Raw genomic sequence first — 6,949 nt, 5'->3', positions numbered from 1 at the left:
ATTTATATTCATTTTTTTTAAACACAGAAATTCATTTCAAGTTCTGACCCACGAAGAGGAATGGATTGTGGATAAAATATTCTGCTTCCCAGCATGGTATTCAGCTCCTTCCACAAAAGAGAGTAAAACGTTGCCACCATCTTCAAGGTGCCCTGCTCCTGCAACTTGTTACTTCAATCTGCCACGTTGAGACTCAGCTGTGACTGCAAACTCATCATGGTAAGGACTATCTGTTTGAAAAGAAAGAGCTGTCACCCTCATTCTGGAGAGTGTGCTGGGTAAAAGCATGTGATTTGTCCAAGAGCACACAGGGAGGTTGTGGCTAATGGAATTAAATCCAGATTTTTCAGATCACAGTGATGTGCCAGAACCACAAAACCATTCTTCCTCTCTGTGGGTCAGCTACTGTAACTTCAGCATTTGGGCTGGGTTTTCAACCATGTTTAACTTCCTTCAAAGGATCCAGTTTGATTCTGCTGAATTTTCCGCTTCCACAGAAAGCAACTGCTAGTTTATCCTTCCCCTCTACAGATAACATTGCCCCAGTTTACCTGCTCCCCACCAGTGAAACACAGGTTGAACCATCTGTAAGAGCAGGGATGGGGAATTGGCATAAGCAGGTCTGCCTCCTTCACTTATCAGTCACATGGAAAGCTCTGTTCTTTTGCAGGCTCTGGAGCAATGTCATGGAACTTTCAACCCTTTTCCTGCCCTTCTAATTTACTTGCAACCCCTCCCCAGGAGCCAGCTGCTGAAAACTGCTGTGTGAAAGGAGCCCATTTCTAAATTATGTAGGCAACAGAGACATTGAATTGTTTACTGTGCAGTAAAATGATCCAGGGCCCCTTTGCCAGTGTCTTTACCCTAGCAATGTAGTCAAGGCTATGCATGTGAACAGAGGTCTCTCCTCCAGCACTGCCCTGTCTTTTAATAGACACTCTCCAGCCAGACAACTTCTTTTTGAAGCACCCTGTAAAGTGGTTTTATCTTTTCCCTTTGCATGGAGCTGGTGATCCTCTCTGTTACTGATACCTCCAGCCAAGAATATCAGCCTTATGTTAACAGCCCTACAGACAGAGAAGAAAGGGGCTGATCCCTGCGGCAGTGCTGCATAACCTTGTCATTAGCTCCTAGTCATGTGTTACATCCTCCCCGGTGCCCAGAGCAGCAGTGCCCCAGGATTGTTAGCAACAGGACCCGCACAAGTCTGCATCAGCTCTTTCTGCTGCCATCAGTGCTGTGGTCTCTTTGCATGCACAGTCTTGAGCACAGGGCTTTTGGTAGGCTGCAGTTGATGGGATCTTCTATTTCTAGGCTGAAAACACTGATGGGGAAGAAGGGAGCCAGCTCTATTCATCTGCCTGTCATTTTGTCAACAGGCCCAGACCTTTCTTTCTCTTCTTCCTGCTCTCATCTCTCCCTGGGAGTTTAAGATGTTACGGGTAATACCAGTATGGCTTTTATCAGGCTGCCAGGAGCACCCTGCAAGAGTTGGCTGCACGGGAAGGACAGAGGCACACAGAAATCAGGGATGAGATTTTTCATTCCCACCGAAGGGATTTGGATGCCCAGCATCCATTAAAAATGAGTAGCAATTCCTGTCCCACCCTAAATGGCCAGAGCCCAAATTGCTCCATGAGATGGAAACCATCTTGGTTAATACATGGACACTTAAGCCCTCAGCATCTGACTTCACTTATATTTTATTTCCAGCAAACTTAGCTGATCCTGTCCAATGAAGCCCTCATACAGCCCCCTCCCCGCACCCATTACCCGCTCCCCGACAGCTCATCGGGCCGCTGCTTGCCAGCTCCTCTATCAGGGGAAGGTGATGAAGGTAGCTAATTTGTTTGCAAGTTGGTGAATGATGGAAAAGGTTCCTCGTCCATCATCATAAAGGCTCTCAAAAGAAAGGAGACAAATGGGCTTTCCTCCCATTCCGCCTGTGCTAGGCAGGGCCATTTGAAACTGAGGGAAAGTTCAGCATAGCCATATGCAGGGAGGGATGTGCACAAATCACAGCTGCCACTAATTGGATCCAGAAATCTAATTGGTCCCTCATGGTTGGCCAGTGCTGCATATAGGGTCAGCATGGTGGTAATGGGGGGGTCCGTGGGGGCTTGATCTGCTCCACTGGGCAGCCCAGTGGCAGGGGGCCATGCTGGCACTGTAGCCTGGGCTGTGCCAGGGTGCTGCTGTCCAGAACTAAGGGTGCAGAGCAGCTTGGGCTGCTTCAGCTTCCACTGACCTGCCAAGAGGGTTAAATCGTTCTGAGAATTGGCATGGAGCAGACTAAGCATCCAGAGCCTTACCAACTCAGAACAATACAAATAACTGCAGGTGATTGCTCTGCTTAATGCCACATCCAGACAGCACTGAGAAACACCTCTCAAAGTGCTCAGGCCACACCTTGAGTGCTGTGTCCAGTTCTGGGCTCCTCAATTCAAGAGAGATTGAGAGGTGCTGGAACATGTCCAGAGAATGGCAACAAAGCTGGTGAGGGGCCTGGAGCACAGCCCTGTGAGGAGAGGCTGAGGGAGCTGGGGGTGTGCAGCCTGCAGCAGAGGAGGTTCAGGGGTGACCTCATTGCTCTCTACAACTACTTGCAGCGAGGCTGTAGCCAGGTGGAAGTTGGTCTCTTCTGCCAGGCACCCAGCAATAGAACAAGGGACAGTCTCAAGCTGTGCCAGGGGTGTTCTAGGCTGGATGTTAGGAGGAAATTCTTCCCAGAGAGAGTGATTGGCATTGGAATGGGCTGCTCAGGGAGGCAGTGGAGTCACCATCCCTGGAGGTGTTTAAAAAAAGATTTAGTGCCATGGTCTGGTTGATTGGACAGGGCTGGGTGCTAGGTTGGATTTGGATGATCTTGGAGGTCCCTTCCAACCTGGTTGATTCTATTCTAATCCTATGAAAGTGCCAGAAATAGGATGGTTTCCCCACATCCTTTTTATGCTCAAAGTCATTGCGACCTTCTGGTCTATGGTAAGGACTACTGGTCTTTCTTTAACCCTTTTCAGGACTGTTACCACACCATCCACCACCATGCATGAGCCAAATCAGCCACTCTGGGCTGGAATGCTCCCAAGGTACACAGAGCTGGGGAGCCTGGGAAAGCAGAAAGAAAAGCCTCAAAGTTTGATCTTAGGTCCATTTTAGTCCTGGAGATGACTCTGAGTCTTCTTATATTATGCAAATTTCCTCAGCCAACCCTAATTTTAATAAAGTTGATTAATCATTGTGCTGCAGACAAGGACAGTTATTCCCTGACTTATGCTATGGCGTTTATTGAAGCTGTATCCTTAAATGAATTACTGCAGGGATCATTAAATTTTGACTTAAATTGGACATAGTAAGCTCATTTAGAAAAATAAAAAGCTTAGCAAGTTATATATAAACTGGAGGAAAAATGAATCTCCTCAAACCCTCTCCTGTCTCCTTTTCAAGCAGGAACCTAAAGGGCAGATTTGCAAAGGGGAGTTTTAATTTGCAGGGCAAGTTTTCATGAGGGCACTTTGAAGCTGCATTTGTGTAAATCCTAAGTGACTTATGGGCTCAAAATTTGGTGCTTTCTCCTCAGCCAGCTCAACTGGCCCCCAGATATGGTGTTGACAGTAGAAATATTGCTCCCCGGCTAAAAGCTGCCACCCTGTCCTTGCACGGTGCCAAAAGGCTTGATGGGAAGTGAGTGCTGCTCCGTGAACAGGTAAGGTTTGCTTTTAGGGGCAAACAGGGTAAATTGGAAGGGCTGAGTGGCAGCATGTCTCCACCACTGTCATGGTAGCATCAGATGGAGCTGTGCCCTGCACTGTGAGAGCAGGGGGGCAGCAGAGCCACATAGGCAATGTTTTTTTTATGGGATTATGCTGAAAGTTGACATGAAATACCCCACTGCTGCCCATGGCTTTAGGGTTTGAGTGTTTATTCACTGAGGATGGAGATGTTTAGCTTATGTCTTGTCTTCTGCCTTGCAAGCATTTGAAAGCAATTCAGTGCCTGTTGGCTTCATTCCTTGTGATGAAACTGCTGACATTACTTCATGGTGTTGAGAATAATCCCAGGAGCACCATGGGAGCTTGTTGCACCAGGGGAAGATTTTTTTTTTCCAAGCCCCTACCCCATGTGCTGCTATTTGAGATTCCCATCCCTGATAGCAGAGCTACACAGACCTATGGGAGTCAATCTGGCGCTGTAGGGCAGCAAGTACAACACTATTGAGTCCTTCAGGGAGGGATAGTGCCATGTAAAAAACCCAGACCACAGCAACATTGAAGACTGGACGAAGCACTTAGTGCTGTGGTCTGGTTGATTGGCCAGGGCTGGGTGCTAGGTTGGACTGGATGAGCTTGGAGGTCTCTTCCAGCCTGGTTGATTCTATGAATATTCTTTTACTAGATAAGAGAGGACTGCACCTTTGAGTATGGACCATAGAACGATTTGGGTTGGAAGGGACCTTTCAAAGTCATCTAGTCCAGCCCCACCCCTGCAGTAAGCAGAGACACCTTCAAATAAATCAAGTTGCTCACAGCCCCATAGAACCCGGCCTGGAATCTATCACCCCTCTGGGCAACCTGTGCCAGTGTTTCACCACTCTTACTAAAATTTCTTCTTTAAATCCAGTTTTAATGTGGAGATATGTTTTCAGGAAGGGCAAAAGAGTACAAGCAAAAATAAGGTGATAAAATAGAGGGGTTTAAGTAGCAATATTCAGCACCATCTTGACATCCAACTTTTACATTCCAGTCACACTTTTTCATTCCACCTTAGACATCCCGGTCACACCATCCCAGGGGAAGGGGTGAACTCAGAGGGTGAAGGGGTTGCAGCTGCATCAGCTACCCCTCCCCTTGCCAGGCCTCTCTGTATTTTAATTAAAAAACCTTAATTAATTTTTCACTTGATGTCAAAATGCCTTTCAGTGTGACTACCAGTGATGGACACATCTCTTGAGATTGGAGGCATTTTGCAAGAGAAAGCAAAGGTACTTGTTTTTTAATCACCATTAGGCAGCAAACTCTAAAGGGCTGCAGTTCAGTGACCTTTCAAGCAGACTTGCTTGGTCATGGCAAGATCAGGCTGCTGCTCAAGGAGATTTCCAGGCAACTACCTACTATTAGAATCATAGAATCGGCCAGGTTGGAAGAGACCTCCAAGCTCATCCAGTCCACCCTAGCACTCAGCCCTAGACAAGCAACCAGACCATGGCACTAAGTGCCCCAGCCAGGCTTGGCTTCAACACCTCCAGGCACAGCGACTCCACCGCCTCCCTGGGCAGCCCATTCCAATGCCAATCACTCTCTCTGGCAACAACTTCCTCTTAACATGCAGCCTAGACCTGCCCTGGCACAGCTCCAGACTGTGTCGCCTTGTTCTGTTGCTGGGTGTCTGGCAGAAGAGCCCAACCCTACCTGGCTACAGCCTCCCTTCAGGTAGTTGTAGACAGCAATGAGCTCTGCCCTGAGCCTCCTCTGCTGCAGGCTGCACCCCCCCAGCTCCCTCAGCCTCTCCTCACAGGGCTCTGCTCCAGGCCCCTCACCACCTTTGTCGCCCTCTTGTGGACACCTTCCAGCACCTCAACATCTCTCTTGAACTGAGGAGCCCAGAAGTGGACACAGCACTCAAGGTGTGGCCTGAGCAGTGCTGAGTGCAGGGGAAGAATAACCTCCCTTGTCCTGCTGGCCACACTGCTCCTGAGCCAGGCCAGGATGCCACTGTCTTTTTTGCCCACCTGGGCACACTGCTGGCTCCTGTTCAGCTACTGTCTGCCAGCACCCCCAGGTCCCTCTCTGCCTGGCTGCTCTCCAGTCACTCTGTCCCCAGCCTGTAGTGCTGCTTGAGGTTGTTGTGGCTGCAGGGTAGAACCCTGCACTTGGCCTTGTTCAATCTCATCTCATCAAGTCCTTCCAGGTTCAACCTGTGCTATGCTCTGGGTCTTTGGTAACACAGAATAGATACAGATCCAGCATCTATGCACTCCCAGAGCAAGCAAGGGAAATACTGCATGATCTTAGAGGTCTCTTCCCACTTGATTGATTCTATGATTCTATGAAATAATGTAAAGCTTCAACAAACCTTACTCTGTGCTCTCAGGCAGACGGCTCAGCAGCCGGAGGAGGGTCATAGCTTCCCACCTAACCCCAGAGAGGTTTTTCTCCTGGAGGAAATCTCTATTCCATCGCCATCTCGTGGTTCCCCGCAAAACCTGCTGCGGCTGCCGAACGCCTCGCACCGGCAGCGCCTGGTCGCACCGCGGCACCTATTAAAAGCTCAGATCCGCTGGACATGAGCTTCACTGGTAATTGCAATTAACACTGCCCAGCCCTAACAGGGAAGCTTGGGGAGGGAGGAGGCGAGAGCCGAGTCAGTTACGGTTTGTGCACTCGTGGGGTTCAGAGCTGCCTCTCTCAGGCTGCCTGTGTGTGGATCCACGGACACGTTGCACTCTCCTGTGTTACAGGGGCTCGCTGCAGAACGTTGCTCAGAAGATGTGGCTATTGCAAGTGCAAAGGTGAGCTGGACCAGGAACGAAATCCCTTCCGCATCATAGACTGGTAGGGGTTGAGAGAGACCTCTGGAGATCGTTTAGTCCACTTCTCCTCTGCTAAAGAGTCACACAGCAGGTTGATCGGGATCACAATGTCCCGGCAAGTTTGCATTCTCTCCACAACCTCTCTGGGCAGCCTGCTCCAGGGCTCTGTTACTCTCACAGGAAAGTTTATCTCCATGTTCAGATGGGATTCTAATGATGTCAGACACCAGGATTGTTACTTAGAGTAACATATACCTCATACTTACGTCAGCAAGGACCTATAGGAAAGATGGTGACAGTCTTTTTAGCAGGGCAGGAGAAGGGGTGATTCAGACTGGAGAGGAGGAAGATGTTTTGTGACAGTGAGGGTGTCACAGGTTGCCCAAAGAGGTGGTAGAAGTCCCATCTCTGGGAGCATTCCAG

This window comes from Pogoniulus pusillus, chromosome 8 (assembly GCF_015220805.1).
Source record: "Pogoniulus pusillus isolate bPogPus1 chromosome 8, bPogPus1.pri, whole genome shotgun sequence".
Lineage (NCBI taxonomy): Eukaryota > Metazoa > Chordata > Aves > Piciformes > Lybiidae > Pogoniulus > Pogoniulus pusillus.
Note: the sequence above shows the minus strand (reverse complement) of the source record.